The following is a 26078-nucleotide window of genomic DNA, read 5'->3' on the forward strand; positions in this document are numbered from 1 at the left end:
CATGTAACAATTTTTTTTTGTTAAGTTGTAAAACACCAAACAAATTTTTATAACCAAATTTTAAAATAGGTACTGAAATACCGTTTTTACAATTAGATTGAGAAATACAGGCTGTTCCGACTAAACCCCACATTAGAAGTATTGGGATTTCTAACAATGATATTTATTAAAAATTTTGTAGGTATAGGTATAAACATAATCATAGGTTCCTTGCACCTGGTCTTACTTCAAATTTTTCTCTAGGGCGCGAGTTCTGACACACCCTGTATGTTGACAATGAAAATAAAATATTACAGTCACTTTTTAAAATTAGAAAAAGTATAGTATTAAATTCGTGAGAAATAGCCATTTTTACTCGTCTTCGGATTGCATCGTAAATTTCATCTTCGTGGAAATGGCCAACTGTTTCACTTGTTGAATAATATACTATTCTGGTTGACATTAAAAAATTCACTATTCTTTCGGTTTTTAAGTAATTGTAATTTGGCAAAAATAATTTTCAATCTATCGTTTCTGAATAAAAAAATTTAAACAGGGTTTGTTTTCCTCTACCCACTCCAGATTTTAACGTTATTAGGTTTGTTAATTAATCATCTCTACTTTGATTATCATTTATACAGGATGCGCCAGAACTAGCGCCCTAGAAAAAAGGCAAAACACCAGGTACATGGGAAAAATGTTTAAAAAATATCTATAAAAATGTCGAAGTTATGCGAGTTTAAATTTTACACTTGACTATTTCTATTGGAAAAATAATATTTCAAGTTTTATTGCTACAGGGTATTAGAAGAGGAAACAAGAAAGCTGTATTCTAAATATTAGCTTTGTGGCTTTTATTGAAAAATTTTTGTTCTTTACTAAATATTTTTTCGACAGAATTTTTTCCATGTTTTTGGTATCTTATCTTACGTAACATTTTTTTCTGGGTCGCGAGTTTTGGCACACCTTGTATTTTAATGTTCTTATGTTTGTTAATTAATTATCTCTATTTTGATCATTATTTAATATCCAAAATACTCGTAGTTGAATTCTATTTGTACCACCGGCAATGGATTTATTTTTGACTACAAATAATTCAAATCTCTGGGATTTCAATTCCTTGTCTGAAATTTCCTATGTGTGGAACGTGATGGAAAGACCACTTTCCATGGGTCATTCAGTTTCATGTTGTACATACTGCGGATGCCGACCCTTCTGCATAATAAATATAGGTGCGGTTTCGAAACGTAACCCTTTACAAAGATTATCCCGCACATATAAACTAGTACAAATTTAACGAATTTTATTTTAAATTAGGTATTTATAATACATTTCATTTAAATTGGCATAACAGTAGGCCATGATTGTGTAAACTGCGCTTTAAATGTGAAAAAGGCTTTACATATTAATAAGGAACTAAATTTGTCAAAAAAAAGGTGAGGTTAGGATAGTTAAAATTTGATTTTTAAAGAACCCTCGTTCAAAGGTTTTCAGAGAGAGTTTTTTCTTCATAAAAAGTTTCATTCCTTTGTAGGTGTAGTTTTGACACTAAAAACATACACTATTTGCTTTGTAGAAAATACAGACTTTCGTTGATAATAAGTGGCTTCCAGGAATTTTAAAAGACGTTTTATTCACACCGGAGATGAAACACAATTTATTTTCCGTGAAAGTTGCAGCCAAAAAGGGTTTGGATTTTGTCATTAAAAATGTAGGACAAAATTGTGAATTTTTAAACTATGGTAAAGTTGTTGCGATCGGAGTGGAAAAAGGAAATCTGTACAAAATTAAGCTTCGCGTACTGAAGCCTGGAAAATCGTGTTTTGCCGTGGATAAAATAATTTGGCTTAATTCAAATTGGTATATTTGATTCCATTAATCTAAAATGCCTAAAACAGGAACAAAAAGAAATTGATAATGTTTTCAAACATACCTTAGCGTGTACTTTATATCTGGGGTTCTAAAGAGAACTACTTTTAATTATAATTTGAAAAAATAGTAGGAATAACGAACAACCAAAGAAAACAGTGATAAAACGAATACAAATGTCAGTCATGTCAGTTCAATAAACCATGTAAGTAATCAAAGAAAAATAAAAACCCCGTCAGCTGTTATACCAGGGATATGCTCAGGGCTACACTTAAATACGAAATTCCATAGCCACCTATTATGCCAATTTCAATGAAATATACTTTATTTATAAATTTATAATAGCTTACGCAACAATTGCAAAATAAATCAAAAAATCTTTTTCTGCTTTCAATGGTATTTGTTGCGACTAACAAACGTCATTTTCGCAAATAACGATTTTATTCAGTTGCAAATACGAAATCAGAAAATCAGCTGAGCTGAGCTTTAGATTTTTTACTGAATTTTTAATAAATGTTGTAATTAAACACTTAGACTTCTAAAATACAACTAGTAAATCCACAAGAAAATTCTTAAGCGTTGATACTTGGCGTATTTAATAGAATTCCTAAACGGTGTATTTTCTTTTTGCTCTTGCGAATTCCAGCGATTAATTAGAGACGATGCTTCATAAGAGCGCCGCTTCTCTACGGAATCACACGCCGTAGAAGAGACGTTTTCGGTAATGATAATCATTTCTTACACACTTGCACCTCCGTGCTATTACGCCTGGAATCCTGGGAATAATTCAAGGGGAATTCACCGTAGGGGGATGCAAAAGAACACATTATACAACGGATATGATAATTTGCTTTTGTAGCCGGCGCTACGTTGAAATATTACGTGCTTGCTGCTCTTCTTCTTGCTTTTAGCATTCTAAATGGAAAAACTTGTTACTCGCTGTTTTATGGAGAGCACTGATTTGAACGTCGAGCAACTAATTAAAAATTGCAAAAATATAACGACATTTGATTAATAAAAATGCACAAACAATATCGTCCCCTTAGTACAACAACTAGATAACTGAAATCTGAAGCATTTATAAAGTATTTTTTGCAAGACTTGAAAAATATTTTCTATCAGATTATAAAAACATAGTATATAACACACTTGTTGACTAATAATAATTATTTTTGGTTACTTTCATGGTGTAAACTCCAGTTAAACACAAAATTATAAATTTCAAGTTATCTAGTTGTTACACTAAGGGGACGATATATTTTATTCACAAGGAAAATCAATAAACTATTTATTACATTTTGAAAAACATGAGATAACAATTCAGGTTAGGACGTAACCATTTCCCAACCTGAACTGTCATATTACATATCAACTGATAAGGAAGTGACAACTTCCCAAACTGAACCTGACATTTCATATCAATTGTTAAATGAAGTTAAAGTATCATACTTTTCGACTATTAAGACAACGAATATGGTGACATCGTGTTCTTTAATATACCTATTAGAGAAACAAAATGGAGGCAATTTACAAAAATACATTTTATTCGTAATAACCAAATTACCTAGCATGTGAAAAGTTCTTTCACATTAAAATTAAGACATTACCAAACGTCATAACAGTCCCTAAACCGACTAAAGTAAACATTTTTGTTTAAAAGCGGAAAAAAGAGGGAAAATTATTATAATTATATTATTATAAAAAATAGTATAAAAAAACTTGTTTCATAGAAACTTAAAGCACTCATTCTTTAAAATAAATTGTGTTTATGCCTCTCGTTTTTTAAACTTGATTTCGTGCTTCAAGACTGGTCTTATGATACTCGTTTTTTTAATACAGGATGTCCCAGAGTTGAAAAAGTTCATTAGTCCATTGTATAGGATATTGATAGATACTAATCTAGTACATCACCTAAAATTATTTCAACCATACAGCATGTCCCTAAAATAAGTTACGATACAAGCTTGTATTTTTTTTTAATAAAACACCGTATGTTTCTTGGCATTTTTGGATGTAGCCTTTTAAAACAATGTTTTTACGCTAAACTTTTATTAGTCAGTTTTGCTTAGTTTTAGAAATAAAACGCTTTTTTGCACTTTTAAAAATTTATTGCACAAACACTAAGGTAGCTAGAACAAATTTTTTCTTACTTCTGCAAAGAATAAGGTACAGAATTTAAAGCTGTAGCAATTTTTTGGTGTTTTGCATTTGTAAAGATTAATAAATTAAGAAGTTTGTTAAAAGTAAAATAACTTAAAAAAATTAAATGGAATTTAATGGAATTTCTGCATCTAATAGATTGATAAATTATCTATCAAAAAAATAAACTTTTAATGTCTAGAATTGATAAATAAAAAGATAGAGCTTATTCCATATCTGGTGGCGAACTGACAGTGACAGAGAAGACACTTGGAATGCGCCCACTTGGTTAAAATAAAAAAATACATGGGCGTACTTTTTTTCTCTAAAATTTTCTTAGCTGTCATTTGCAACACTTTGCAATCGGGTGATCGCAAATAAAAACCAATATTTAAGTAGGAAAAATTATTTAGATGTAATCGTTAATGAATTTATTAAAACCAAAGATAGCAGCGATGAAAGCTTTAGCTTCAGTGATTTTGAAAACAAGGATTGTTAGAAATATCATTCTTAAAAATTATTTCAAGCGTTAACAATTTAATAATGTGTTCACCATTCTTCATCTTATGTATATGAGTACCTACTTATTACATTTTTTTTTAAGAATAACAGTGGTTTTGAAATATTATTTAGTTCGATACCTATGAACAATATTTTTTTTAATACTAAACATATGTTTAGTGTCAAAATTCGGTCATTTTTGGCAACGTCAGTTCGCCACCAGATTTGGAACAAGCTTTATTTAACATTCAATATTAATTGTAGCAATAATGCCTATCAATATCAGAGCATTGTTGATACTATGACAACCATAGTAATTCCACCACGGATCACTTATCGGTTGATTTATCCAGAGATTATAAAAGTTGTTATAAATACTAAAATTGGAATTTTTGTATTGTAAAAATAAAGAATAATGGATTCAGTTTAACACAACAGTGATTATTAAGTGATATTTCTTCCATCTCTTGTGCAACTGTGAACTTTTTGGCTACTGAAAAAATAGTAATTATTTTTTTTTTAATTTTTAACGTTAAAAATCTTTTTAGTTATTGATTATAAACACCTAAAAGTAAATAATTTTAGAAAAACATTTTAATAATCCTTAAATGCAAAAACAATAAATAGGGTCTTCTATTTAAATTTGTTAAGTTATTGAACTTTTAACAATCGCCTTCATTGATTTGTCTTTGCAAATGCAACACACTAAAAAAAATGTTACAACCTTATAACTTGTACCTTCTTCTTTGCGGTAGAAAAAAAATATTTGGAGCTGTCTTAGTTTTTGTGTAATATATTTTTAAAAAGTGCATGTTTTTGTCAAAAAAACCGTCTTATTTTTAGAACTAAGCAAAATAGACCAATAAATGTTTAGTTTAAAAACATTGTCATAAAAATCTACATCCAAAAGCGCTAAGAAACATATGGTGTTTTATTTAAGAAAACACAAGTTTGTATTGTAACTTATTTTTGAGACACGCTGTATAGTTGAAAATAATTTTAGGCGATGTATCATATTAGTATCTATCAATGCCCTATATAATTTCTTTTCTACTTTGCGTTCGTACTAAAGTCCATTACGAAACTGTTTTGGGTTTCGTAATGAACAAAAACAGTGCTATAAAAATTATACTAAAAAGATGGAAATTTAGTCTTATAATGTTGGCGACCTAACCGTTTTTCCATCGAACTGTGAGTGTCAATCAGTCTAACGCAAATGAAATTATTCAAATACGAAATTTTTGCTGTGTTTGGTTTAATTAATCATCGCATAAAATATTCCGAATGAACATGATTATAGTGGTGCTTACGCATACCTTTAGATCATAGGACAAAGTAAAATAAAAGGTACTTACTGTTACTTTTGAGACTTTTGTGGTTAGGTAGGTTTTGCCGTCAACTTACTGAACAATATTGGCGTGTGATCTCACAGGGAGTAAACTGTTCATCGTATTTGCCGTCAAGGTTGGTATTTCTGACGCCGTACATTGCAAAACGTTTTCGTCACCTTCGAAATTCATTTTTACGAATAAAATAATGACGTTTCAAATTAATTTATTTCATAGCCACCTAGCCACCACGTAATGTCGCCAATTGCCGCAAAATTCCCTACATTCCAAAATTTTAATTTTTTTGTTTAAAAAAGTGCAAAGTAGAAAAAATACTGTCGTTTATAAAGCATTTTGTCGCACTTACTGCTTTATGACACTCCTCGCTGCGCTCGTCGTGTCCTAAACACGTGCGTGCGACAAAATGCTTCTTATAAAACTCTTATCATAATATACTATTTTAATTGTACCACTAATGGTCAACTCGCTGCGACACTCTGTATAATATTCTTGTGAAAACCTACTACAAAAGTTTTTTATCATTTTTTTATTATTTTTTATTAGGTAGGTGATGTTGCTCTTTCGAACCACATACACTCCATAAAAGCTTAAAACAAATCTTTTAATGGCATTAAAAATGCAAAACTTTCGTCCATTAGAGTTTCACTAAAGCTTTATGGCATCTGTAGATTTGCTACGATTTTTTATTTATATCTCGTATATGAATGTATATCTGCTATCGTAGTGCATTTGTGTAGTAATAACATAAGTACTTTAAAATGGTCTTTTGGAAAAAAGCTCTCGGTAATCTAAGTTCTGCTTTGAAGAAACCGAGTAAGCAAATATTTCACTTGGCTCCAGTTCTGGTTTTAATCACACGAATTCATAATTTTCCTAGTAAAGTAATTAAATCGTTTGATTAAACAAATCTTTTAATGGAGTTAAGAGTGCAAATATGTGATTCATTAGCGATTCCTCTTGGTGGCGTCGCAGATTTCCATTTTTTCAAATTATCTAAATCTCCACGCGGAGTGGAGTCTCTGATGTCGTTATTCCGGTTTGTGTGACCCTTGAGACCGTTGACAGATAGATACATTAGTATCCCAAATTCAAAGGTTGGCGGTACACACGTTTCGACCTAATCGAATCAAAAATTCGCTTGAGAGAAGTTGAGACAACTCAATTAGAAGTTGTCGATCAATTTGCAAACTCGTTGATTTATTCCACGTTTCTCGATGTGTATGTTGTTTGTAAACATGAAAAAGTTTGACATTGGTGTAAAGTGCGAAAGTACTCAGTGTCTGGGGAAGTTTTATTTAGCGCACTTGCATTATAAGAGACGATTTCAGTTTAGTGCCATAAACTGAATTTATGCTTATAGGGCTTCCACCGGGAGAACATTAAGCAGTAAGTAAACAAAATCATGAATTAACTGAGCGTAAGAGCTTTCCGTGCATATTTGAACAGTTGGATGGCAAGATTTTAAAACCCCCATACAAGAAATGACAGATTTGATTTTATTACCCGAGGAATTCCCGAGGGATTTAACACATGTCAAGAATTTGTACTGAAGTTTTATTTGTGTTTTCCGGGTGATTAAAATTTAAATCGTGGAATTATTGCAGGGAAAGCTTTTAACGGTTCGATTTTCAGTCGGATTTAAATTGCTATTTGCAGATTTAATTAATAGATAAGAGCTGCACGCTTTTATCAGTAGACAATTTTTAATTTCGCCCTACTTTCCACTCTAACACGAGACAAGGGAACGGTTTTGCCAACTCAAAAATAACTTTTTCCGAAAATTCATTACGAAGAGGATAATTAAAGAGCCGTCTGTCTCATCCACAAAGAAATTTTATTTAAACACAAAGACTTTTGCGGTTTTCGTTTACAAGTGAACCAATTATAATAAAAGAAGCGGTAAAGCGAAACTCGAAAAACCCTCCCTCGCTTACAGCTGAGGCTCGAATTTCGATTCGAGCAAGATTTGGTTTGCGGGAGGATCCCCACGAGAGGGGGTTCTTTTCACTGGCCGGACATTGAATTACGGGAATCCCCCGACACGGACCCTTCACTTTCACCGACTGTAATTACATTTTCGGCTTTGTTTTTACTGAAAACTCACAACGGCTGGAAATTAATGGATTTATGCGGGGGAACTTCAGGGATAAGCTATTTTTACGACAACGATACAGCTACTCAGCGAGATATCTTCGATGTTTATTTCTCACAAGAATTCTTTAAAATTAGGAAAAATTGCAACTAAACTAATAATTTGCTCTGAAATAATGTAGTCCAAAGAGATTGACTTTGTTTCGTCCAAATAGTTTTCAGTTAATTAAGAGCAAAATTTTTGTTGACTAATAAATTATTCTGTGCTGTAATAAAACTGCAATCAAAATGTTTCTTTAGCAATAAAATTTTATTGCGATAATGAACTGACACATCAGAAGCAATGAAATTTTATATCTGAATGTGTTTTTAAACATATAATAATCAAATTGCAACAAAGAACTTTCTTGTATTCGATAATCAACCACTCTGTAGTAAAAGTAATAGAAATTTCAATTTATGAGTGAAAATGAGTGTAAAAAATTAATTTCGGTGCTAAGTTATGTATTACGTTTTTTTCTGAAATTGTAATCGGAACAAATTAAATGCATAGTATATTATTTAAACGACAAGTTTTTTTGATCAGTAAAAATAATACATGCACAGTACAAATAGTAAATGCGCAGTAAAGACAATGAATGAATGTCTAGCAAAACTAAAATTGTGAAATGAGGAGCACAGCAGTGCAAAGAGTGGTGTACGCTGATTAGACTAATTACCATTTGTGCACAGTTTCCAGCCTTTGTTAAAATCATTCTTGCGCAGGGGCCCTTGCTAATACATACAGGATGCGCCAGAACTCGCGCCCCAGAGAAAAATTTCAAGTAAGATAAGATATCAGGAACATGAAAAAAATGTTTAAAAAATTCTATCTGTCAAAAAATTTTGACATTTATATTTTGACATTTGACATTTTTTATGTCTATTTAATGATACTGATGATGTTGTAAATTGTTTTTTACAATTATTTAGTAAAAGTACAAAAATTTTGCCAATAAAAGCCACAAACAACATTTAACAGAATTACAATTTAGGATACAGATTCTTTGTTTCCTCTTCTAATAGCCTGTAGCAAAAAAACTTGAAAAATTATTGTTCCAACAGAAATAAGTAGAGGCAAAGTGCAAAATTTAAACTCTCATAACTTCTAAATTTTTTAGATAATTTTTTTTAACATTTTTTACATATTCCTGGTATCTTACCTTATATAGCATTTTTCTCTGGGGCGCGAGTTCTGGCGCACCCTGTATATCACTCTCCAATAATAATAAATATTTACATTACATTAATAAATATTACATTTACACGAGAGCTTTTTTTTCGAAGTAAACTTCAACACAATTTTTCTGTTCAAAACCCCTTCAAATAATTTCAGTTAAATGTAGGATTGCATCAGTAGTAGACTTACCGCTCTGAAATCTATACTGATTTTGAGATGTAAGATTATTATCAGCAAGAAAATTTTAATTTGTTCTTTTAAAAAATTGTTTAAGTCATCTATAGAGCCTCCTTTGTGTAACGGTATTACTTTTGTTACTTTAAGAGCAGTTCGGAACACTCCTTCCTCAATACATATATTGATTAATTTTGTTAAGGAGAAATTATTATATCCAGAACCCGCTTTATTAATATAATATTGATCATAAATTTTGCTACTAGGTTTATTTTTAATTTTAGAAATAATGTTTCTAACAAAAGTTCCACTAACTGGTAAGAAGTAAAAGTTATGATTCGTTTTTCTTGATGGTAGGAAATTACTCTGATTATTAGAACAATTTGGAAGTTTAATAATAATTAAGTCGTGTGATATTATTAACATAAGGAATTTTAGTAATAGTCAGTCACAGAATTTTTTTGCAGTTTTAAAATGTATGATTATTAACACTTTTTTGTTACAAAAATAATTAAAGAAAGTTTTTGTCAGTGTAACAGTGGAAATATAGTACTTTATTATATCGAGCGATCAAGGTAATTTGTAATCGAGTCATCCTTGGATTCGAAAACGTATGTATGTAAAATGTCAAGTAAAATGACAAGTCGAAAGGTAAAATGGCCTGATAAAAAAGGTGATGATTATAATAACTAAATTTATAATTTACCTTCAAAAAACAGCTGTCCTACTCATATATTATTATACATCGGTGACTAGTTCCAGCCCATTTTGCCGTTTTACCTTTCGACTTGTCATTTTATTTGACGTTTCACGTGCAGTTAGACATACGTTCTCGGATGCAAAGATGACTAGATTACAAATTATCTTGATCGATACAAGTAAAGAGTGATGTGGAATCACAAGCAGATAATGACAATTTTTCTTTACGTGCATAATAGATTTTTCTTATAGGTACATCCATAAACGTTTTTAAAACAAAAATATAAAATGTTTCATTTTAGTTGTCGATTTCTTCATTTCTTCATTTGTCATGAAACAAAAAGCAACCAATATGATAAAAATTTGATAACAAAGGGTTATGAATTACTTAAATGTCGTAAAGTGTAATTACTGAATTTTTTATGTGTTTTTAACAAATTGCCTGTGTCAATGTCGCGAGTAACGGCTTGCCGCCGCGAGATTCTCTGCTGACGCATCGTATCTAAAATGCAATTTTTTGCACACTATCCGACCTGAAASAAATAAATGGTGTGTCGTTAAGTGGTGTATAAGACTCAAGAGTCCCATATAAAAAAAAAATGAGGAAGAAAAAAAGTTTTGTGGTATATTAATTTTTCACCAATGAGATCAACTATTTCTATAATAAAATAACTGTTCTATTTTTATTACTTAATGAATAAACATCAACATTATTAATACCTATTAGAATAGTTATGTATTATACAAGACGATAAAGAAATTGTTTATTTACGAGTGAAAAGGTTAAGTTTACGAGTGACGAAGTCACGAGTGGTTTTTTTTACGAGTAGATAAACAATCTTTATCGTCGTTTAAAATATTTCGTTTTATTTTGTACTCACCAGAATTTCTTGAGTCTAAACAATAGATAAAAATTACTTTATTTCACTAGACGATAAAAAACTACTTTATATACTCAAATTAGTTGATAAAATATAAACAGTAGATAAATAGTTATTTATTATACAAGCGGATAAAGTGGCCGTTTAATGAGCTGTTTGTTTAACCGCGCAAGCTGCGCAGCAGTGCGCGAGTTAATAACAGCGAATTAAACGGACACTTTATCCCTGCGAGTGTAATACAACATTTTATTCGATTTTGCCTTATAAACCTCTCGATTTTAAAGATAAAAATATCAGTCACCAAATCGTCAGACATTTACAAATTTCATGATTATTCTGATTCCTATGCGGCGACCATGACAACGACTTGTTTTTTTTATAAACAAAGTTGGAAAAAAAATTGTATTGTGAGTGTCAAGTCGTTTTCTGTGGAAAAAATGAATAAATAATTTGTGCGAAGAAGTGCATTATGATGTTCTTTCTGATGTGGAACGTTCGTTGGATGATAGTGATGCCATACTAATGGATAAACTGCTTTTTCAAAATCATCTGTTGCACCTTGTCCAAGTCCTTCCACAGTTATGGAAGCGTGAATTTCGAATGTGCAACATTTATATTGTTGCTCAAATACCGATTGAGGAACTTTAGAATCTGATGCGATAATCATTTTTATTGTAATTTTAAGTAAAAATATTGTATGTTTAAAACAGCGGATTAAAATTTTTAATGCGTCGGTTATTGACGTTTTAATCACAGAACAGCTACAAAATAGAACGCCTACTTAATGGTTTTAAAAAGTTTCTTTGTGGCGTCATCATACGTCCGGCCCGTGAACTAGAAAAGGCGGCAATTTTGAAATATGTTTTGTTTCAATTTATTATTTTTTATTAAAATCAAATCAAAAATGTTTTAGACAAAATTTTATTTTTAAAATACAATCACATTTTTTATATTATTTTAATTGACATTAATTATTATTTTCTAAAGGCAAATAATTAAAAAAAAACCGCTTGGTTCCCTGTATGTATTTATTTATACCTTCCACTGGAGTCACTCTTTTTCGTGGACTATAAAACCACATTTTCGATAATTCTACATCTTTTTTTTGTGTTGTGGAAAAAGACAGATCAATAGTGGAAAAAGACAGATCAATAGTGGGATTGCTAACTTCTGGTGAAAAATCAATTTTCATCTGATCTGAAGAATGTTATGCGTTGAGAAAATTAAGAATTAAAACCTAAGTTTTAAAATCCCACTTTTGGTACCGACACCGACGACGCATGTTTCCGCAACTCCTCACTGTTACATTCTTACGTGTATCTTTCTTTAATAAGCAAAAAGTTAGAAAGCAATGTTATTATTTAACTGAACTTACCTTGACAAATATTAACAGAACGCAATGAGTTTGGGGAACAGACTTTTGAACACACTGGAGCTCTTAATTTAGTCTGGCAAAAAGTGGCTCCTTTTTCGGACGCGGAAACCGAAAGAGAGGCCCAGATTTAAATGGGAAGCCCACCACAGCAAAACAAGTTCGTTTGTGGAAACTCATTCTAAACAATTAGCAATTATTATCGTAGATTAGTACAAAAATCAATTTTACCTCAAATTCCAGGAATTTATTTTACAAACAAGACTCAATTTTCTGTTTTTTCATTAACTGCGTTGACAGTTCAAATTTTGAAATCATGACCAACTTGTTTCAAATTTCAATCCCGCACACTTCACGCCGATAAATTAGATTTCTTTTTTTTATTATAAATCTAACAAAAAAAGCTGGAACCTAAATTTGTTGTTTATGTTGTGTGTCTACACCTATCGTCTACCTTTGAATGAAAATTTAAAATAAAAGTAACATTCGCAAAAAATAAATAAACTTATTATGAGAATGCTAATCGCGACCTCTGACGGCCGGACCAGAACTAAAATATTTCAAAAACGGTCTGGGCTATACTAGTCGGCTACCCCTGGTTTTAATGCGCTGCTTAAATAAACAAAATAAACAATGACTTATAATAGTTTGATTTGACAAAAATAAACGTCATTTTATAAGGCAAAATCGAATAAAATTACTTTATTTCACTAGACGATAAAAGACTACTTTATTTGCTGAAATTAGTTGATAAAAGCACTCTTTAACATTGAGTACAAAACAAAAAAATTAAAACTTTGTGCATCTCTATGAGGTTGAAATTTTGCTTCAACAACGTGACACACAAAAATCAATTTTATTGAGTTTTGAGTAAATGTTTAGAGTTGGTATTTTACGATAATAAGGGAGATTTTGTTACAGAACATGGTTTTATTGTCTTGTAGAAAAGACACAATGCAATTTTATTATTTCGTGTTTTATTTTGAGTGAGAACGGGTTCGTTTTTCCGCAATTCCCGTGGACCTCTTTACTTTGAATGCACATATAAATATTAGTTTCGTCGACACAGTCTCCACGCGTCCATTACTTTATAATCCCAATCCTTGTAGTCATTTTCGATGAAAGAGCTCTCGAAACCCTCCTCGTCCATTTGCATTTAAACTCGTATGCTGTCGCTCGAGACCGATAAAATAAAGTAGGTAGCTCCGTCTACATTTCATTCATTTTCCGTCTGTCCACTTAACGAGTCCGCGACTTTCTTTCTCCCCTTAGTTGGAATAATAACGATCGGGAATGTCGCGCGATCGTTAGTTAACGGAAACGACTTCCTCGACTGTGGCATGTCGTTTAGATGTCTGCCAGCATTCGTTTGTAAATTACGTTTATTACGTTAAAGTGCGTGCTCCGGGCGTTGATAAGACTCTTATCTGCTGCGAGCCACGCCGAGTAATTACATTGTTTCAGATAAAATTAACTTATCCGAAACGAGTGTATATAGTCTTCGTTTACATATGTCCCGGCTGTAGCGAGGAACTTCTCAGTTCTTGTTGCCTTGCTTCGACCGAATTTCTGTTTATTCAGTGTGCGTTTAGCATTCTTACAATGGGGAGTTTTAATTAAAGCGAAATGGTTGGGTTTTTTCGCCCGACAATCCAACAATAGCAACACAACAAATACACTTTTATTTCAAAATATCGTTCTAACTTTTCGTATCAAATCAGTAACTCATAAAATTTCGTTTTTAGTTACGATGGCTTATGTAGGGCCCAAGATACAAAAACAATAAGAATTTTTTTTTTGAATAAACAATACCTATTATTACCAAAATTTGGATCCTCAGCAATTTTCAATTATTATAAACAGTTCCTTGATTTTTTATTAATAATCAAAAATTAAATGCAATATTTCTCGAAACTGTAATTTCTGAGTTACTATAGTTTTTGTTGTAAACGTCGATATTTTTTTGACATTACAAGTTTTTACAGAAAAACTGTCAAATTGTTATCCCGACGCATCCACCATTAAAGAAAAATCTAAGAAAATTAAATTAGTTTAATTATGAATTAAAATTAAACTTGTTTTTTTGTAAAGTTGGTCCAAAATTCTTAAAATTAGTGGCAATCAAACATTGAAAAATAATACTGAGTTACACAAAAAGTATTTGAACTAAAAATCAATGTTGCATGTACCTAAGTATATTTTGCTAATATTTTCTATATTTTTTTTTGTTTTGAAAATATTTTTTCTTATAAACAATGAGAATTTTTTTTTGAATCAACAATATTATTACCATAATTTTGACCTTTACTAATTTTCAATAATATCAAACAGTTCCTTAATTTTTTATTAACAATCAAAAATTTAATGCAATTTTTCTCAAATCTGTAATTTTTAGGTTACTATAGTTTGCGTCGATAAAGTTATAATTGCGACACTCGTCTTTGATCATATATTTGAACTACAACTGAAATATAGGTATGTACTTTTATCCGAAAACCTCACAAATGTGAGCACTCTTTCGACTAAATGTCAAGAAAAAGTTTTATCTTTTAGCCATGGAGTAAAAATTCTATTTTTACGTCTAAGCAATTTTACTTTTACCATGACATTATTGAGATTTACCAGTGTTGTTCCTTTCGCTGCTTCAGCGTTCGAGATTTTGCACTACTAACTGCACTAGTTAAAATTTATAAACACTTTTGAAAATATTAATTAAATTACGATACTCACGCGTAATGTTTGTTTATAAGCGTTGTTATGATTTCATTAGTTGCAAAGCGTGCGATTATTTTGTTCCTTTACATGCTACTTATAGTGTCGCTCTTTACTTTCGATCTAAATAAGTTTGTAGATAAAATAGTACAGGCTTTAGCTATATTATTTCGGTCGGTAGAATAAACTTTCAGCTTCGCCACATAAACTATCACTTTTACTCCTAATAACATAATTTAGGTATTATTTTTACAGCCAACTTTATTAATTTTTACCCAATCTAAATGACAAAAAAAGTCATTTCTTAGTTATGTTATAATTATCGCTAACAGAAGTAAATCATAAACTTTTTCAACTATTTGCTTTGTAAGGTGTCCCAAGTTTTAAAGCCAGAGCAAAAATAAATTTTTCTAATTAATTAAAAAAAATTGAAAGTGTAAAGAAGATTACATACATTTTAATTTAATGCTTTGTTATTGTACAAAATTTTTAGCGTATGGCAGTGAAATCTTAAAAATTAGATTTGGAGAAAAAAAAATAATTAAATTAAATTTCACAAAATTTATCAACTTTCACATTATTCAATTTTTACAATTACAATTTAGAAAAAAACAAAATATTTTATGATGTAGTAGACTCTCACTGACAATTTTGAACATTAAAGCATCAAATTGAAGTCTATACAGGATGCGCCAGAACTCGCGCTCCAGAGAAAAATGCCATATAAAGTAAGATACCAGGGACATGGAAAAAATGTTAAAAAAATTTTATCTATAAAAATTTCAAAGTTATGAGGGTTTAAAGTTTGCACTTTGACTAATTTATTTCTGTTGGAAAAATAATTTTCCAAGTTTTTTTGCTATAGGCTATTAAAGGAGGAAACAAGGAAGCTGTAGCCTTAACTGTAACTCTGTTCAATGTTATTTGTGGCTTCTATTGCCAAAATTTTTGTATCTTTACTAAATAATTGTAAAAACACATATACAAGATCATCAGTATCATTATATAGACAATTAAAAATGTCAAATGTCAAAAAATAAATGTCAAAATTTTTTGACAGATAGAATTTTTTAAACATTTTTTTCATGTTCCTGGTATCTTACCTTACCTGAAATTTTCTCTGGGGCGCGAGTTCTGGTGCACCCTGTATAATCCTTTATCGTTTGTACTAGCATTTTTTTTAAATTAGAAATTTTAATTTTTGCATCTCAAAAGAATTAACTTGGGATACCCTATACAAAAATACCTATAAAAAATGAAAAAAGTTTTTCCACCTCAATTTCAGAGAAAATAGTAGCCAATTAACCCCCCGGGAGGTAATTTTTTTTTAAATTACCTTTTTATTAATTAAGACATTTTAATAGAAAAACTAAATAAAATATAAATCATTTTACGCCATAGAAACGGAAAAACATGCTGCTATAGATATTATGGGGAAACTGGGATGTCAAAAGAAATTGTTAGTTTTGAAGTTTTTCTCTCTGGATCGTAGAAAAAATTATATGTATTTCACTGGACAAGTCTCGGGCAGTAACATGTGGAAGTTTCCTCTCTTTTAATACAAATAACTTTTTCTTTTAATAGTTTTTTGTTGTTAAAATTCTTGCATAATGTTTGATTTTCCTCAATTTTAGTTTGTGCGGTAATAAAACTTGTTCTGAAAAATTATTTTCTTCTTTTCATTACCAAAAATAGTTCTTGTGTGACAATTGCCCTTTTTCACAAACCATTGCTTTGTATTTGCACGAAACATTACTTTACATAATTTCGGGTTTCATTATGATGGTTAACTTTATTACTTAACAACATGTTTATGCAAAACTGTTAATACTTAATAATTGAGCAATATAATCTAGATTTTATGACACTGTCAAAAAATAAAATTACGTTCCAACAGTTTGTCTAACTTGAGAAAACAAGCAACACCCATTCTTTATCCAAAATAAATTCTAAATAAATTATAATATTAATTTTTTTGTAATTTTACAATTTCACTACGGATCTGCCGCTTTGACAGTAAAGAGTATTCCTGATATAATGTGAAAAAAAGAAATCATCTGTTGAATTGCTCGTTCGGTTTTTCGGTTCTTTGCATCGAACAAACAAGTCATCTCGTGATAGGAAGTAGCGAATTCAGAGTAACGGAAAATTGATAAAGTGAAGCGAATTTCTTCCTGGTGGGAAGGACAGCAACTAAACTGAATCGAACATTTAGAACTTGCTGAAATGTGGTCGTTGCTGTTGCTTTGTTTGACTATGAAAGAGACGAAATGGTCGCAACGACACAATTATTTTAATTAAAGTCGTTCGGTTTGGTTTCTTCATGTTTCCCCTTCACTGAATTAATTTATAAGGGACGAGGCAGCAACGGAAGCTCGAAATTGCACACCACCTTTCTTACGTCTGCCAATTTCGGACGAAATACTAAATAAAAGATTATCTCCAAGATAAAAATTTATTTTTTCCTCCAAAATCCTACCAGCTCTTTTTTGAATTATCACTTCTATGATAAAAATTCTATTGGACAGTGAAGAAAAACAAGTTGAAAAAATAATTGAAGGGGTGAGTGGATGTAACAAACTGGTATTTTCTTTTAAAACAATTTTTTTCGCAATATTATTTTATTGAAAAAGACTTTTGAGTGTTGGTTTCTATTAGGAATGAAATTACTAAATGCTAAAGGCGTTATGTACAACTTGGATTGTTGAATAAACAGTGGATAAAGGTGTTAAAATATGTTTAAATAAATAAATAATAATAAATAAATGTTTAAAAAAGCACAAATAACACTATTTTTACTTAATTCAATTACTTTCCGATGTATTCTTGTCAAAATTTTGCGAAATAATTGCGTTTTTTATTGAAAAATGTTTTGAAACGCTCGAAAAGAGCATAAATTATTTCGTTTTTTATTTAGTCTGGTGTATGTAGTAATTTTTTGGAATGTTTTTTATAAAAAATTAAAGAAAAAACTTTGTTTTAGACTTAAAAACGCAACTAAATGTTTGAAAAAAGCAAAAATTATGTGAATTATGTGATTTTTTGGCTTATTTTTGACGAAGTTTTGTGCTTTTGATTGAAAAATCTGCTAAAACGTTTGGAAAAGCAACCAGATGATTTTTCGGCTCAAAAACATGCTTAAACTCTCTAAAGAAGCAAAAATAATTTTAGTTTCGTGATAGTTTATTCATTTTTTACCTGATTTTCGACGAAAATTTTCAAAACAATTGCGATTCTGAATAAAAAACGTCCTAAAACGGAAAAATAGTATTATTTTTGAACAAAATTTTTAGCACAATCTAAAAAAGTAAAAATAACACAATTTTTGAGTAAATTTAGCGATTTGTGACGAAATAATTTTGTAAATTTTTAATTGAAAAACGTGTTAAAACGCCCAAAAAATCATAAAAAAGTTCATTTTCAACCTAATTTGGTAATTTTTCAATGTTTTAACAGAATCTTACAATACAATACAATACGTGATGTAATCAAGCAAAATTGATTATTTTGCACTTAATTTGGTGGCTTCTTGGTATATTTTTGTCTACATATTTTGAGATAAATCTCTTATTGAAAAATATGGTGTAAATATGGAAAACAGTTTTGAAAAGTCGATGAACTAGCTTCAAAATTACACCTAGTAAAGAAGAAAAAAAATCTTTTAAATGAAAATGTTAATTTTCGGAACTGCATAAAGTGGACTTTTTTATATTGTGTCGTTAGAATTTCATTTATAAATGTTTTGTTAAACTTGAAATATTTTTATTCTTCGAGACTGTCAAAATTACGGTTTTTCTCCCGTGTAAGGAAGTTTTGACAACTGTTTGGCATTTCTTCTTAATACGAAACATCAGATTATTTTTAAGTTTAAGTTTAAGCCTTATTGAGACTAATTCGAAGAATAAAATGTTGTATTCAACTCGTTTGAGTGTAAATCGGACGCTTTATTCCACCTCGTGGGTGATAAACCCACTCGGTGAAATAATCAAACTCGTCGAATAAATAACTATTATAAAGCAATAGTTATGACAAAGTTTATATTAGAAAATAAAGTTTGTTTTTTTTGGTACATAACGCTTTTGTCAATTTTTTAATAATATAAACTAATGCATTATAGTGGATGAAGGGGTCATGTACATTTGATCGTTAAAAAATCTATAAAAAATCAGAATTACCTTAGTTTTCTTATACAGGGTGCGCCAGAGAAAATTTTTAAGTAAGGTAAGATACCAGGAACATGAAAAAAATGTTTAAAAAATTCTATATGTCTAAAAACTTTGACGTATATTTTTTGATATTTGACATTTTTTTATATCTATTTAATGATATTGATGATCTTGTATATATATATTTTTAATTATTTAGTAAAGGGACAAAAATTTTACCAATAAAAGCCACAAATAACATTGAAGAGAGTTACAATTTAGGATGCAGCTTCCTTGTTTTCTCTTCTAATAGCCTATAGGAAAAAAACTTGGAAAATTATTTTTCCAACAGAAATAAATAGAGTCAAAGTGCAAACTTTAAATCCTCATAGCTTCGAAATTTTTATAGATAAAATTTTTTTAACATTTTTACATGTGTTTTTTCTCTCTGGGGCGCGAGTTCTGTATATAACAAGGAAATAATATTCACATAGGCCTTTATATATCATGTGATTTTGTTTAACAAAAACAAATTGGAAAAAAGTACCAGCAAACTATATTAAAATGCTTATTACTCCAAATATAGGTTAATGCACATGACACCTTTATCCACTCACCCCTTCAATTAAATATTTCAGGTGGTATCTGCTTAATTGAAAAACGTCCACTTGACGGAAAGTAACTAGCTGTAAAATCCCACAATCGATAAAAGAGTTGTAAAACATGAACATGGTAGAAATTTTAATGGAAAAATGAACATGTGATTGACATAGCGTGAATGCATTTTGACAGATTGTCGAAGCGGCGAATAAAGAGGATCGTTTGCGTTCCATTATAAAAGGATATGTAAACCGGTTGCCGTTTTGTGAAATTCATAATCGCACCGGAAAGCAAACAATTACCAAACGCAGGTGTAACCGAAAAACGCTCTTTTTCCTTTTCCCAAACAAATCTGGTTTCGAGCGTGGTCCTTTTAATAGTCCTCTCTCAATCCCTGAGATTCTTTATTTTGCATGCAAATTGCTTTGTTTGCGTGCGGTCCACTTGGAATATTATTTGAGGGCCCCAAGTCGGCAATACCGATCCGGATCCCTTTATGAAGGGCTAATTTACTAAACAAAATTGCTGCGGTCAGTTGGCGACGAAGTGTTAAAATTTATTCGGTGAAAGCGAAAGCGCTATAATTCTCCAATTTCAAGTTTTTCCATTCAGGTTCGTCGCTTGAATTGATGACGAGAACTACCAACCTAATGGCCACTCTGTCACTGGCGTTTTCCGCCTCTACATAACGCTCCAGATATATTCTGCTTTTGTTCAATATTTGAAAAAGCCACGAGTTTATTTCCCAAGATGCCGCCAGACGTACCTAACAGACTGATTACGAATACGTCATAAATTCCTGATGAAACACAACCGATTGATGCGAGAGAAAAATCATTTATAACAACTGTGGGATCGCTGGGAATTTTTTCGGATGGTTGCCTCGACGTTCATTGAAGATACAGAGTGATTTATGGTGACCCGCTGTTATCCCAAATTTTAAACTTGACTCATTTGTTCTTATTTCGGTTTTCATTGTCGCTGCGTTATTAATTACCACACGAATCTACATAAAAGATAAACACTGAATTTCTACTCTATTTTCTTCTAATTTATGTTTGCGTGATAATTTCCTAACTGAGTGTGATGCTGCAGATGTTCCTCAACCGTAAACTTGATAAAACACACCTATTCACGTTATTTATCGTCTATATAAAAAATAATAACATTCTGAGCTCTTGGATATTTTTACACATTAGGCAATTTGTTCTCAAAGTTCTCAAATATTAAAAAATTCTTGGTTTTTTCCTCCTACAAACACAGATTACTAGGTTTTTTAGAAAGAAAGTGACAAATCACTAAGGCACGCAAGATGCATATTTGTTATTAAGAGGTATATCAACAAAATTGTAAGTTTTCTATGCATATCTAATGTTTTTTGATTAAAAGAAGCCAAATAAAGAATGCATATTTTCCATTTTTGGCAACTTCGTGCATATTTTAGGAAATATTGCATATTTGTGCATATTTTCTTCAATCACAAATTTCCGATTAAGAAAAAATATCCGATTACAAAATATGTTAAAGAGAAAACAAGCGATAATTCGTAAGCTGGACTCAAAGAATTAGTATCCTGCTGAGTGTTTCCTTTTTAAATTTGTTTTGTACTGGGTGAATGTAAAGTATCGAACCAAGCGGGTTTTGTTGTCAAAATTGAAAAATAATATTTTTTTACGAATCAAAAACAAATAAAAATTTCGAAAAATTTTATTTTTGAGAATACGTGTATATAGAGTTTATCCTCGGATTGAGTTTACAAAAGGGAAAAAAAATTCTTTGACTTTACGCCAAAACTGCAAAGGAAAAACATTTTTTGCTTCACCTGAAACGAGCAAATCTGTAGTTAAAATTTCATTATTCTGATTCAGTGAAAAAAAAGTTAATTTTTCTCTTGATTTTCGACTTATTAGAATCTTTTTTTTTGCTTTTTAAGTCCCATCACATTGCCGGTTTTATTTATTTGACAACTATATATCACTTTGACATTATTAATTAAATAATGACAGTTCTTGTTAAAGAAGAATTTTGGTTTTTATTTGAAAGCGGTTTCTTTGAGTTCCCATTTATTAAATTATGTTTTTCACAAACATTTTTGTTATTTAATTTGCGTAAACTCATTTGTCAAAGTGACATCATCGTAAAAAAAATGAAACCGTTAATGTGATAACATTTGAAAAGCAGAGAAAAAATATTCTGAGACCAAAATTAAGAGAAAAATTAACTATTCTTTCTACTGAGTTAGAATAATGAAATTATACACTTGAGTGCAAAAAAACGCAAATTGATTTTTTTATAATGTAATTTGGCCTGTTAATAAATTCCAGTTTTTTTGACGTTGTCTTTGTCAAAATTCACAATTTCATAATTGTCAGGATTACGTAGAAGATGGTTTACAGGACACAGGGAAATAAAAACCATTAAATTCGTCGAGACTCAGTTCTTCCTTAACTGTGCGATGTTCCACCAACAAAAAATTCTTCGCCTGAAGAAGATGCAATAAAAGTATCGCAACGAATGTAATGGTTTTTAATTCCCAGTGTCTTGTAAACCATCTTCTTCTATCAAGTTTTCCCATGTTTTTCTATTTCGTTTTTAACACCAACTATGACATTGCACTGGCAAGACCACCAAATACGACATTTATTTTGACAGTTTTCTAACCTTTTTGGGAACAACTTTTTTCACAGTTTCAATTTTGTTTTTGGCAATTCGCGTTTTTTGCACAAAAGTGTAATTACAAATTTGCTCGTTGATTTTCCTTTGCAGTAAAATCAAAGATATTTTTTTTTCCTGTTGTAAATTCAATCTGGGGACATGCTGTATATTTTACAAATTTTTCGTGCACACAATCCGAGCCTTACAGTATTTAACAAAATTTGAATTTGTACGTAACGTATTTTTTTCTAATGAAAAACTCCAGAATTCTAGGTTGGAACAGCATGTACAATAGTGTTGAAACCGGAAATGCTCCGGGTAGCCATGCATTAATTTTCAACTAGAATTTTAAACGGAAAATAGGTCAAGGCAAAGGGCAGCTTTTAGTTTTTTGCATGGCTCACTTCGATCAATAACTTTATCTGGATGAAATAATATAATTTTATCTGAAGGAATAAAACCTAGTTAGCGGCCTTTACATACAAATATGGAATCTTTTTTGTGACAGACGCCAGTAAACCCCTACGTGACACGCCTATAAGCCGATTGGTTATCCAAAAATGTCGCATAATAACGATTCCTGCGTTGTCTTCATCTTCGAGTAAAATGTCTTCGTCGAATACCCCAAAAACCGCGATAAGACTCTCGCCGAGTTCGCAGTCAATTACATGCTACGTTTGTCCTGATTCCTTCTCGGTCTTCGTTCATTAACTCTCCATGCATCAGATATTGAAATTCCTCATGTTTGTCTTGGTGTTTTTCGAGTTAATTTGTGCGTTATTAATTTTTAGCGACTTGGAAGTGGAACAAATGAAAAGTCATCACTTAAACAGGGATTAATTAAGGATAGTCGAGGCGTTGTCAAGACGACGTCATCTTTCTTTCGGCCTGTCCTGGATATTTGGGCGGGATACGGGCAACAAGTGATAAAAATTCATGAGTTCTATTAAGGATCTTAAAGAAAATGCGATTTTGCCAGGACGACATAACAGCGTTATTATAGTTAACATAATTTAACCCTCCGCGACTCGGAAAGGAATTAGTCTTGTCAACTTTAACAGGATTAGAAAAGCGGAAACGACATTTCGCAGATACACTAACGATGATTGGAGGATGATATTTGAAATTTTCCCACTTGAATCTGATTTCAAACAAAGGTAAACAAATCAGGGACGCTTTGTGAAAGATGAGGCGAGTTATGGAAATCGAAGAATTACTCATTATTATTAATTTATTTCAAGTTTTCAAATTTAAAAAGTCTAACCGATAGATGAGGTTAATAATAACCACGAATGTGAAAATAGTAGACTACATACCGAGGTGGGAGCGCAATAAGCCGAGGTACGATGAAGCAACGACCACCAAGGTTTGGATACAATTTTACAAACAATCATCCTCTTAAGAGAACAGAAAGCTAATAAAAATTTATCGAATTTTGAAAAACATGACAAATGACAGTTCAGGTTGGGAAGTGGTTTTTTTCCAATCTGAACTGTCATTACATAGCTTGAGCGCTCTTACATAGGTCTCATCTTTTCGCGCGATAACAACTGTGTTTTCCTGGGAATTTTTGACAAATTTGAAAGCACTAAAAGTAGAAAACGGCAAAAGGTGGCGATTGAGTGAAGGTGAAAAATAAAAATTTAGTTAAAAGGTTTTAAAGCAGTTAGGCGAGATCTTTTGAATTGAGTGTATTTGAAATTTTCCTAAAAAAATTTAAAAAATTGTTGTGAATATAAAAAAGCTCTTTTGATCTTATACTTTTTTTTCTTTTTTATGCTTTGCTCTCTTATTTGCTTTTATGCATCTATGCGTTCTCGTTCTCTTATTACACTTATTATAACATGTTTAAATTTCGCGCTCTTATGCGCCCGCCATTTTTTGACATTTATTTGAATTGTATTTAAAAGTGAATTAAAAAAAAATTGCTGGCTTTATAGTCTTTTCATTTTCGTAAGAAATATAGACTTAAATTGTAAATTATTTCAACAATAGACCTCAATAAAAGATAATTTATTTCGGGTGATGCAGAACATCTGGAGAATCCTCAAAATTCTTTGAGTTTTACCTGCTTTTCAGTAAGCATTTTCTTATTCGAAGCTATCTTTTATTGAGGTCAATTGTTGAAATAATTTACAATTTAAGTCAGTATTTCTTACAGAAATGCAAGGACTATACCTACCAGAGTTCAAATCCCGGACCTATCCGGAAAGCGGGACACCACACTGGCCGACAGTTTCACTGCTCTAATGCAATACAGAGTGTGTCAGAATTTGTGCTCCAGAGAAAAATTTTAAGTAAGATAAACAAAATAAACAAAATAAAGTCAAAGTCCAAAATTTAAACTTTTATTTCTTCGAAATTTTTATAGCTAGAATTTTTTTATGTTCTTGGTATCTGTCTTTACATGGCATTTTTTTCTGGGGTGCGGGTTTTGGCGCACCCTGTATATGCATACATACACTTTAAAAAAATGTTTCTTTCCTATCTACAACGTTGTAAGACTTTTCTGGGTCTTTTGCACTCCTGTGAATGCAATTTTAATATTTGTCATTTTTTTTCGATTTTTGGCGAAATTTTATTCGATTTTTGTCACTAATTTTCTGTCTTAAAAAACTTAACAACCAATGACCAATTTTGCGTATTAATTTTAATATAAAAATTTTAGGTTTTTTCATGATTGTAGAAAATATGATTCTTAAAACTCGATCTCAAAACGTTTTATTCCTTTTCTGTTCCAAAACTAGTTTTATCTAGGACAAGCAAACGACTAATAACTAAAAACTGTTCAACTTCAAAGAAGCTTTGTAATACCTTTAAAAATAATGAAGTTATGTCTTGGGGCGTTTTTATGATCCAGTCTGTATATTTCAAAATACCCTTGTTACAAACAACCTCTCCAAACCAAGTTGATAAGAGCTGAGTATTACAACTGGTCGTCATTTCGTGTAATAAAACCGGTAAAAATCTCATTTTTCCCTTAACCAAAGACGAAATCTGTGTAAAACTAAGTCGATTGTGCAACTTCGTCCCTCCTCCCAATAGCAGTGTCATAAAATCGTCCATTAAATTTTACGATTGTAGTGCAGATAAACTGGAATCGCTATGAATGGAGAATTCGAGCGTCAATACGCTACCAAAAGCTAATTTCCACTTGATATTCTATCACAACTCGCTTAATGACGGGAAATCGCGTCTCATAGCTAATTGTCGACCGTAAAAAGCCGCAAGGATTAGAAGAGAGGCGGTTTTACGCCGATCGACTTTTTCCAAGATTCCAAGTCAAAACCCTCCCTCAACATTATAAATCATTAATAGCAAACTCCGAAGATTATTGTTTTCTAATTTTGCACGAATGGAACACTGTTTAATCTAAATTGCTGACATATTTGTGTTTCATAAGTGCAAGAGGAAAATTTACTTAGGACCCAAGTGCTAAGATGATTTCGTATGCACAAAGGTCTGTTGGTAGTAAAATATCGCAACGTTTTTATAGCTCACTAACACGGAAGTATCTATTTCAATCCGACGCCGTGTTAATCAGAAAGTTATGCTTATTTTTATCACTACTCCAGATTTATTGTCTAATCTGGGGCTTTATTAGACAACAAAAGCACTAACTATCAATTCCAGTTAATTATTATTAAAGTCTCTTCGCCATTTGCTTTATCATTATGGGAACTCTCTAACGAT

At 31.0% G+C, this 26078-nt stretch overlaps 1 protein-coding gene and 1 long non-coding RNA gene across 2 annotated transcripts in view; one reads left to right on the forward strand and one right to left on the reverse strand.

The window, feature by feature from the left end:
* Nucleotides 1-7160: 7160 nt before the first annotated feature.
* The window catches only part of LOC123010058 (acid sphingomyelinase-like phosphodiesterase 3b), a 220065-nt gene continuing 201147 nt past the window's right edge, over nucleotides 7161-26078 (forward strand). The window contains exon 1 of the mRNA XM_044406693.1: nucleotides 7161-7223. The gene's annotated coding sequence lies outside the window, so the exon portion shown is untranslated. The remainder of the gene's footprint in view (nucleotides 7224-26078) is intronic.
* Nucleotides 11972-12555, reverse strand: LOC123010061. The gene is made up of 3 exons (XR_006413071.1): nucleotides 12505-12555; nucleotides 12277-12454; nucleotides 11972-12225 (listed from the first exon to the last, which is right to left on the reverse strand). It is a non-coding gene; the product is annotated as an uncharacterized LOC123010061 (long non-coding RNA).

This window comes from Tribolium madens, unplaced genomic scaffold (assembly GCF_015345945.1).
Source record: "Tribolium madens isolate multiple individuals breed KSU strain unplaced genomic scaffold, Tmad_KSU_1.1 Scaffold_7;HRSCAF=85;Tcas5.2_LG10, whole genome shotgun sequence".
NCBI lineage: Eukaryota > Metazoa > Arthropoda > Insecta > Coleoptera > Tenebrionidae > Tribolium > Tribolium madens.